Below are 9,775 nucleotides of genomic sequence, written 5' to 3' on the forward strand. Positions count from 1 at the left end.
ATGACCTGAGCCAGAGTTGGACACTTAACTGACTGAGCCACCCAGGGCCCTCCCACCTTTGTTGTTAATGTTTTGGTTAATATTTATTTAAAAAATTTTTTCATGTTTATTTTGAGAGAGCGCATGCATGAGTGGAGGAGAGGCAGAGAGAATCCCAAGCAGGCTCTGTGCTGTTGGCATGGAGCCCTGTGTGAAGTGTGATCTCATGAACCGTGAGACCATGACCTGAGCCAAAAACAAGAGTCAGATGCTTAACCGACTGAGCCACCCAGGTATCCTGGATCTGATAGTATTTAACACTTAGGTAATTTCCCCCTTTGTTGGAGGTTGTCAGGATTAGTAAAAACTTTTTTGTGAATGAATTCCTAACATCATTTCCCTGCCTTGCACCTATAGCCAGTAACTTCTAGTAGTTATTTGGTTTTAAATGATAGGTTATCTGTTTTCTTTCCATAGGACCCAAAATGCCCACAAAATTTGGTTCGTTTCATTTCTTTAAAGTCCTTTTAGAGAAGGGTGCTCTACCAACATAATTCCAGGAGAAGTCCACAGCCTTAATTAATTTCTTTCTTTTTTGGGGGTGGGGGTGCCTAGAATGTCCTCATTCTTTCTGTTAGTCTTTTTCAGGCCAGATTGAGTCTCCCCCTCTTCTATGAAGCTGTTCTAGGCTTGAGGATTACTTCCTTTCCTCACCCTTCATGAGTACCCAGTGTCTTTACTAATGGCATGGAACCTTGACATGTTATCCTTGTAAACCTGTCTTTTAAGAATATTGTTGGCACATCAAGCGGCAAAGACCATATCACACTCCCATGTATTCCCAGGGTTCAACACGGTTCCCTGAACATTTGGTAATACCCATGTTCATTGATAAGCAAGAAGGAAGAGCCAAAAGACACTTGCAACTAATACACAACTTATGCTTTCAATGTGGCTGATTTTTAGACCTTTGAAAATAAAGCAAGTTATAAGCCCTCTGTTACTCAAAGGGCAATTTGGAAGATGTAAATGAGACTCAATATTGTGCATATTTAAGGAATTCTCTTGAAGTACACACACAAAGGCAGATTCCTCAGAGTACTTTCTAAAAGGAGATTTGGTACCTTTACTGAATATCTCTGTTTGATTTTGGAAGGTCAGGCTTTGCTCAGGAGACCTTCTGAACTAGTTTGGGGCAGAAAGCTTCCCCTCCAGGTGTGAAGAAGTGCTCCATTCCTATCAGCCCTGCTGGGAAAAGGAAGTCTAACTGCAGGTTGGCTTTGTAGTGATACATTTAAATTCAATAATATTGGGGCACTTGGGTGTCTCCGTAGGTTAACACCCAACTCTTGATTTTGGCTCTGGTCACAATCTCTAGGTTTTGTGGGTTTGAGCCCCACATCGAGCTCTTGGGATTGAGTGAAGCCTGGTTGGGATTCCCCCCTCCTCCCCCCACCCCCCCACTCATGCTCTGTCTCTCAAAATAAACTTTATTTAAAAAAAAAAACCTTTTTTTAATGTTTATTTATTTCTGAGATAGCAAGAGAAAGAGTGCAAGTGGGGACAGGCAGAGAGAGAGAGGGAGATACAGAATCTGAAGCAGGTCCCAGGCTCTGAGCTGTCAGCACAGAGCCTGACTCAGGGCTCAAATTCATGGACAGTGACATCATGACCTGAGCTGAAGTCTGATTGTTAACCGACTGAGCCATCCAGGTGCCCCTCAAAATAAACTAAAAAAAAAAAAAAAAAAAAAAAAAAATTCAATAATACCAAGTAGTGAGTGATTTTTAAATTTAAATTTTATTTGTTTTTAAATGTTTATTTTATTTTGCGAGTAAGTAGAGGAGGGGCAGAGAGAGAGAGGGAGAGAGAGAATCCCAAGCAGGGCTTGAACTCCTCAACCCATGAGATGATGACCTGAGCCGAAATCAAGAGTTGGATGCTTAACGCACTGAACCACCCAGGCCCTCCCCCTTCCCCTACCCCCGCCACTGCCCAGTGTGAGTGATTTTTGTATTTTTAAACTGAAGGCTGTTTTGGCTCTCTTCAGCTGTGCAGTTCAACCTAGACCTGACATTGAAAGAAATTATAACAGATTTGATGAATAAAATGAAGCAAATTTAGATAAGGGATATGAGATGACAGAATTGTAGTGACACGATTTGGAAGATGTAATGACTGACATCTCCATGGAAGTGACTATTCTTCTTAGAATAGTTTGTGATTAAATTAACAATTGGATTAAATAGCTTTTTACCTGAGTAGGAACGTTTAAATGTTTTAAGTGAACCTTAGGTATCTTCGTAAACTACTTTTGAACGGTAGGGCTTTTTGTTCTTGTTTTTGCTTCCAGTTTCTGGGCTGCTTATTCTGTTGTTACATGCCTGGGGATAGAAATAAAAACGACGGACTCTTGATGGCTCTGATGGCTCTGACGTGTGAGTTAAAATAGCTTTGATCTTGATTGGCCTGCAGAACTGGAGACATTGCCCTGTATTTACCGTTTTAATTCTTGAATCTCAAATTGGCCAATGAGAAGGGTGTGCTTTTTGGTCTGCTTACTAGCTGCTTCCGCAGCATCACACTCAGTCCTGGAGAAGATGTGACCTACAGAGCAGTGATTCTCAACCACAGCTGCAGGAGAGGCTCACTGGAGACCATTTAAAAAAGCATCCCTATCTTCTTGAGTCCCCCAAGGAATTCTGAGTCAGTAGCTACAGATGGGCCCTGGCATTTATTTTAAAAAACCTTTTTATGTGGTTTTCTAATATCCACCGCAATTGTTATTAGAGGCTGGAAGGCAAACAGTCACACCAAAGATCGAAGGTAATTGAGTAGGCAAAATGTTTGCTGTTCTTTTCCACTTACAGCCCCTGGCTACGCACACTTCCATGGACACTTCTTGCCACTCCCATCCCCCATCCCCATGTTTTCTCTATTTTGTCTGACTTCCAAACTTTACCTGCCCTCTTCCCCATTCTCTCTGGGCCCTGCTTTCTGGGAAACAAGTAACTAATAGGGTACTGATGTACACTAATGAATGTTCATAGTTTACTGCAGGTCTCTTCCCATTGATCCTCTCAGCACATTTAAATGGGAACACATCTGGAAAAGAGCAATGACTAATTTTGGCCATTTCAGACCCATTCAAGTGCCATTTTATTGATGGATGGGGAGGAGAGTGTTTGAGCAGCCAGACCCAACCTTGAGGAAGACTCAAGGTCTTGTAAGTTCAGACCCTATTGATCGGCGCTGCTCAGCCTACTCAGAGAAGGACCTGTGGCTCTGGTGAGCAGAGTGAAAAAACGTGCCGGTGGATAGTTAGTCCTGCGCAGGGCACGCTGGGCGAACCTACTTTGTAGATTTCGTCTACTACGCTCTGGGGCATGTACAGTGAAGACTTCCCCTTTGTTACTCGCACTGGTCTTTGGCAAAGGTTCTGAGAGCTGCTCCCCCCCCCCCCACCCCCACATGCACACACAGACATGACAGCAAAGGTTAATCTCATTCTGAGAGAAATGACCTGAAATGTGCCCCCTCAATCAACAAGAAAACACCATGTATGTCATTCAGCAGTTGGTCTTGCTTTTTTCTTGCCTTAATTGACAATACGTGTCTCTTAAGCTTCCCTGGTATTTCCGAGAATATATTCTCATTTTTTTTTCTTGCCTGTGAAATATTTGTGGAGTTCTGTAGGAAAAGGAGGGTGGTTTTACAGTGCTACATTTATAAAAGAATCTTAAGTGCTTTTTTCAACTCAGCCCTTTCCCCTCTACTTGGGCCTTTTCTACGATTGTGTTTTTACCGTCTGTGATTACTGGAGATATTCTAAAAAATAACACCAGAGTTTAAATTTGTTGCCATGTTGTTTTTGGTTTTGTTTTGTTTTTGTTTTTGTTTCTGTTTCTCGGTTTTGTTTTTGTTTTACTTCCAAGTATCATTATTTCTGAAAACTTGCTGAGGCAGCCGGACTGCATGCAGTGCCCTTGTAGAGACTTCCTTAAGTCCAGCAGGGGGCAGCCCATTCTCACTGAAAATTTCACCGTTTCTTTTCTTCCAGGATGCTAATTTGTTTCAGTATTTGCAGTAATCTTTGGTGTATAAATTCCTGTGTAAATGGAAATCTCTGAGCTACATTTCTTCAGTTAAAATTTTCTAAATGCTTATTTATTTTTGAGAGAGACAGAGTGCAAGCGGGGGAGGGGCAGAGAGAAAGAGAGAGAGAGAGGGAGACACAGAATCTGAAGCAGGCTCCAGACTCTAAGGGGTCAGCACAGTGCCTGACATGGGGCTCGAACCCAGGGACTGAGATCATGACCTAAGGTGAAGTTGGAAGCTTAACCGACTGAGCTACCCAGGTGCCCCTGAGCTATATCTCTTTAGAATGCATGGTTACATTGCTGTAATGGCAAAAATTTCCTGGAGAAAACCATGCCCTTAATTTATGGGCGATGGATCATCTACCCCAAAAGTGATTCCTGGGTTGGGAAATGATCCACAGGTCAATTCCTCACAGTTAATGTCACTACTCTTTAACATGACTTTGGTAGTATTCATAGGTAATAAAAGGTATGTGTTTGCTTGAAAGGGGGTAGCAGCTACTTTGAGGTGTAATTACCAGCCATTTGCCCATTGTCAGGGTTCCAAACATGAGCAAACTACTTCATGCACACAGTCTTAACTTTGCCTCTGTTCAGTTACTGACCTTGTCAAAGGCAACCCAAAGCCTATGTGAGTGTGCACAGTGCTTCCCTCCGTCAGATGCTGACACATTATCCACACGGTGGCTCAAAGGAAAGTAATAGCATGTAGCAGAGGCTGAGCCATATAAAGGCCTTAGAATACCTTTGATTGCTCCTCCTGTGTAGGTCATTAGATGAAAAGCAAACATTTGCAGAACATGGACATTTAAAACAGTAAAGGGTACCCACCTAGGCAGATAGGCCTTGGGGACCAGACAAGGTCAGCTGTTTGAAATAGAAGATTTCTTTCTTTTTCTGTGTGATGGCTGATACCCTCTCTTGAGCTCAAACTTGATGGGGAATGTTTTTTTTTTTGTTTTGTTTTGTTTTTTTAATTAGGGAATACTTCATGAATTTGTGAGTCATCGTTGCATGTGCAGGGGCCATGCTAATCTTCTCTGTATTGTTCTGATTTTAGTATAGGTGTTGCTGCAAGGAGCCTGGGGGTTTGGGAGTCTTTTAGTATGTTTTTTTTTCTTTTTACTTTTCTTTCTTCTACCCTCTAGATTGTCAGATTTGCTCTGCAGAGAAATAATATGAATAATAGCTAACATATTAAGCACTTACTGTATGTCAGGAATATTTCAAGTCGCTTTTTTCTTGCATAATCCTTACAACAACCTTATGAGGGTGATAACTGTTAATACCTCTTCTTAAGGTATTCTTCTAATATTCTTCTAATATTACATGGCCTGCCCAAGATCACCTTAGGTGGGAAGTAGCAGGCCTGGGATTCAAACCTAAGCAATCTGTCTGACTCCAGATCCTCTCTCTCAACCATGACATCACACTCCCTATCTCAAGACCTCTTGGAAGTCAACAGCCCTCGAGCTCCTTTTTTGGATGTTATGTTGAGGTACCCAGAATGATTAGACAGGTAGAGATAAGTCAAAGCTGCTTCAGTCTTTTTACCACCTGCTTAATCTGCCTTCAGAAACCACAGCCTGGAGTTTGAGTGTGCAGATAACAGAGTTGGTCTTTCTAGGGGTTAAGAGCTCTGTGTGGTCCAGCTAATTTTAATCACAGCTAGATCAGACAGGGAGCTGATTTCCTGAAGTCCTAGAAGTTAGTGGGAGTTCTGGTTTCTGATTATAGTCCCAGCTGAATTTCTGCTGAGGATGAGTGACGTGTCCAGGGGGTCTTGGCGTGGGTTTGTTCTCACTCCTGTGACCTTTTTCCTAATAGTTCAGGGCAGGTCAGAAAAGAATGTGGGAAGAAATACTATCTTCAGGGGACCTACAGGGTAAAGCTTTCAGGAGACAAGGAATATTTTAAGTAATCTCTGCTTTTGCTAAATCAAACCTCTGTCTCGTTGCAACTTGGGGACATTGTGCCCAGATGCTGAAAGCTACTACTTAGGTTGGCTGGGTCTGGTACAAGACAGGTGATAAAGGCTTAGAAAAATAAAGAAGAAGGAAATGTGAAATTTGTGGACACAGCAGAGCTAGACCGGGAGTAGCTGGCAGGAAAGGGGTATTATACATATTACGGATGCCATGGGGAAGGTCGGCCAGGGAGAGGCAGAGTCTAGTCTACAGTGTGGTAACTAACCCAGACCCAAAAGGCCTGTTGGTTTGAATACATAATCTTTTTCATCGTTCAGAAATGAAAAAGCCTAAATATCTTGGATATTGGTATCATAGATTGGGTCCTGAAATGATAAGAGACACTGGGAGAAAAATGGGTGAAATTGATGTAAAATGTGGAATATAGTATATAGTAAAAACAAACAAAACCCCACAAAAAACAGAAGGACAAATGGATAGATATACTGAACGTTGAAAAATCTCCCTTCCGTTCTGTTCCCCAGGTACCTAGTTTTATTCCCACTCACCAACCAATGTGATTAGTCATGTGTTCTTCTAGAGCCTTCTATCTTTATACAAGCGCATCTGTGCATTCTACGTGAAACAAATGGTAAGATACTATATACACCATTCTGGCACTTGCTGTCTCTTTGTCTCAATCATACACTATTTTCATACTACCTGTTAAGGAGCAATGTATTATTTTCAAACATTTTTGGGTTAAGTAACACCCCGCATCTTCAATAATACTGTGTACCTTGCTTTTGCATTTAACACTGTAACAAAGAGTTTTTGATGAGCTGTGTATAGCATCTGACAAGATAACAAGGGGTGTGCCCTAAGAAAGTTAGAGCCCACAATAGAACTCAAACATCTGAGACTTTTGAGAAAGCTCGCCGTGCCTGTCTGATCTCTAGGTTTGTTGTAGCTTAAGTCTGCTCTTGTGGTTGGAGAAGTACTCATTCTGGCTGGTGTTCTTGGCGAATCAGGGGCTTACGCACTTTGAGCCTAGGTCTCCAGATGTTCTCTTCTTTTGTTTGGTGTCGGCACCAACCAGTTAATGAATCTTTGGTGATCAATAACTTCTTACATTTGTGAAGCATTTTCCATTGACAGGGTACTTTGTGTTATGAATCTTATTCCTCACAAGAACAAAGAGAGAGAGAGGGAGGAGAGATCAGCTAAGATTTGCCTCTATTTTCCCAATGAGAAAGCCTTCTGGAAGACCTTGAGTCAAGTGTTCTGACTCTAAATCACGTACTTTCTTCATCCTTTCATAGTGGTCCTCTTTGTTCTCAAAGCTCAATGGATTGGAATGTTTTCCTTCCTGCTTCGACTTCCTCAGTAGATAACTATTATAATGGCTAATATTTAAGGGTTGACTCACATCAGTCAGGTACTAATCGAAGCACTATATATGAATTATTTAATCTTAACCACATGAGGTAAGCTTTATAGCTCTACACATGCTGAAACCAAGATTCAGAGAGAGTGATTTATTTGCTCAAAGTCACACAGCTAGTAATTAGCAAGCTAGGATGTCCTTCCAGGTCATCCTGGCTCCAGTGAATACTCTTAACCATTCTGTATTCTGCCCTGAATGAGCACTGGCTGTCCCATGTCTTTGATTTGCTCTTCCCAGGAATTCAAGAGAAGTTGTGCTCTGGAAATCCAATACCAGTTTTATATCTGGTGATATAAACTGTGGCATGGAGGTAGAGGATGAAGCAAGGAGTAGTAATAATGCATGATTATTAGTGTCATAGCTTCTGTGTTCATTGTGATTCATTGTGTGACTCCAGGCAGAGCTTCATCTTCTTTGTCAAGTATTCCCAGCCTTGTAAAAATGGAATTAAAATTGTGAGGTGAAAATATTTGAGTCCCACAGGATTAAGACAGTCTTTGTGTAGGGGCGCCTGGGTGGCTCAGTCGGTTAAGCATCCAACTCATGATTTTGGCTCACGTCGTGATCTCACAGTTCACGGGATCCAGCCCCATGTCGGGCTCTGTGCTGATGGTGTGGAGCCTGCTTGGGATTCTGTCTCTCCCTCTCTTTCTGCCCCTCCCCCGTTTGCTCTCTCTCTCCCAAATAAAAATAAACTTAAAAAAAGACAATTTTTGTATAAAAGTAAATTCACAATATCCTTGATGCTATGGTGATAATTACTGCTTTGCATTGAATTAAGTGCAGATCTGGGATTCAGTTTATCAGGGTCATCTTGATAAATGAAGGTTGTTGGAAAATGCTTGCGTGTACCTCAGGTTTTCTGTGCGTGAACTGGAACACCTACCAGTTTGTATTGTGGTTATTGTTTTTTTCATCTACCACTTTCTTGATGGCCTTTTTAGTGGGATGACGCTTCTGGGTCTGCCTTGAGAGGACCACCTACATACATGTCTGTCTCTTGCACTTGGCCTAGAGTGGGGTGGCTCTAGAGCCGATAAGCTTGAATGAACATGTACTTTGTAAAGCCCTGTGGATGGTGAGGAGGAAGCGATTAACTAAATTGAGGCAAGAGGCCACAGAGCATGACAGTGACATCATTCAGACTTCTTCAGGACTGATCTTTTCTGTAGTGACACTGGGAGCTAATACAAGCACAACAGTTGATGTCTGTTGGTCCCATCTGCTTGTGTTTCTCCATATTCTTGATGCTTTGACAGGAATGGGGGCAAGTCTGACCCCGTCTTCCCTTGGTTGACTAGATGAGTGGGTGTCAGGACTCTGTGCTTTTGTACTGAGAATGTCACACTGTTTCCTGAGTGTTCCTTTAAACTAACCACAGCCTAATCTCAGCTATTGCTTCTGGTGCTTCCTGGTCATTAGTTTCTTGTGTGTCTTGGGGGTGAGGGGGTTGTGTGGAGAGGAGACCAGAGGAGCAAGGAAGGAGAGGGTGTGGAAGCAGCTGAGTTCCACAGTGCTGTATTGGTAGTGCAGCTGAATTCCAGGAGCCCAGCAAAAGAGGGATCAGTTTAATCTGGCAAAAGCCATAGCCAAATAGGGACAGATTTACTTCTTGATAAGCAGTTTTAGCTGTCACTTGCTTTTGCTGGACAAGTTGTGGCCTCCAAAGACTCTCTTCATACTCGTCCTGAGCAGCTGCTTGTTGACATGGAAATTATCTTTGCAGATGTTTTTAAATCAGTGACTTTGAAATATTAGTGTGTGCACAGTAAAATGCCCAGCCCCACTCTCAGGGATTCTGATTCAATTGATCTGGGGTGGAGGCCAGGAATCTGCATTTTTTCTAACACACATTAGGTGATTTAGATAGTCCGTGGACCACACTCCCCAAAAGACTTAGATTTTGTTCTAGTTTCCATTTGGCCCAGTTTCTGAAATAGCCTCTTTTCTGCTGTAGTCTGTTTTAATCGGTTTCTTTATTGAAGGATTTATTAGCATCTCCGTGTTTACTACCTGTTCCTTTCTCACATCATCACAGTAACTAGAGAGGGAAGCAGAGGCAGTTAACTCCATTTTATTGGGGGTGAGGGGGTGGGAGATGGAACTGAGGCATAGGAAGAGGTAGGTCACAGTGAGTCAGAGGCAGAGGTGGTGGGAATTGAAGTCCCGAATTGATGACTCTCAAACCAGGCAATTTTCTGGGACCTATTTTTTCAGCTTGTAATTTCATATTTAATCATAGTTACTCCTTAGGTATGCCATTCATTGTGCTTGGGTAAGGAAAGCCTGTCTGAGCTTTAAACAAAATAGAATTAATTGGTGCTAATTTTTCAGCATAGTGA

The 9,775-nt window shown here is 42.2% G+C and overlaps 1 non-coding gene across 1 annotated transcript; it reads right to left on the reverse strand.

Annotated features, from left to right (window-relative positions):
* Positions 1 to 5,052: 5,052 nt before the first annotated feature.
* On the reverse strand, positions 5,053 to 5,161 carry LOC113593282 (U6 spliceosomal RNA). The gene has a single exon (XR_003413371.1). It is a non-coding gene; the product is annotated as a U6 spliceosomal RNA (small nuclear RNA).
* Positions 5,162 to 9,775: the final 4,614 nt, after the last annotated feature.

Source organism: Acinonyx jubatus, chromosome D1 (genome assembly GCF_027475565.1).
Source record: "Acinonyx jubatus isolate Ajub_Pintada_27869175 chromosome D1, VMU_Ajub_asm_v1.0, whole genome shotgun sequence".
NCBI lineage: Eukaryota > Metazoa > Chordata > Mammalia > Carnivora > Felidae > Acinonyx > Acinonyx jubatus.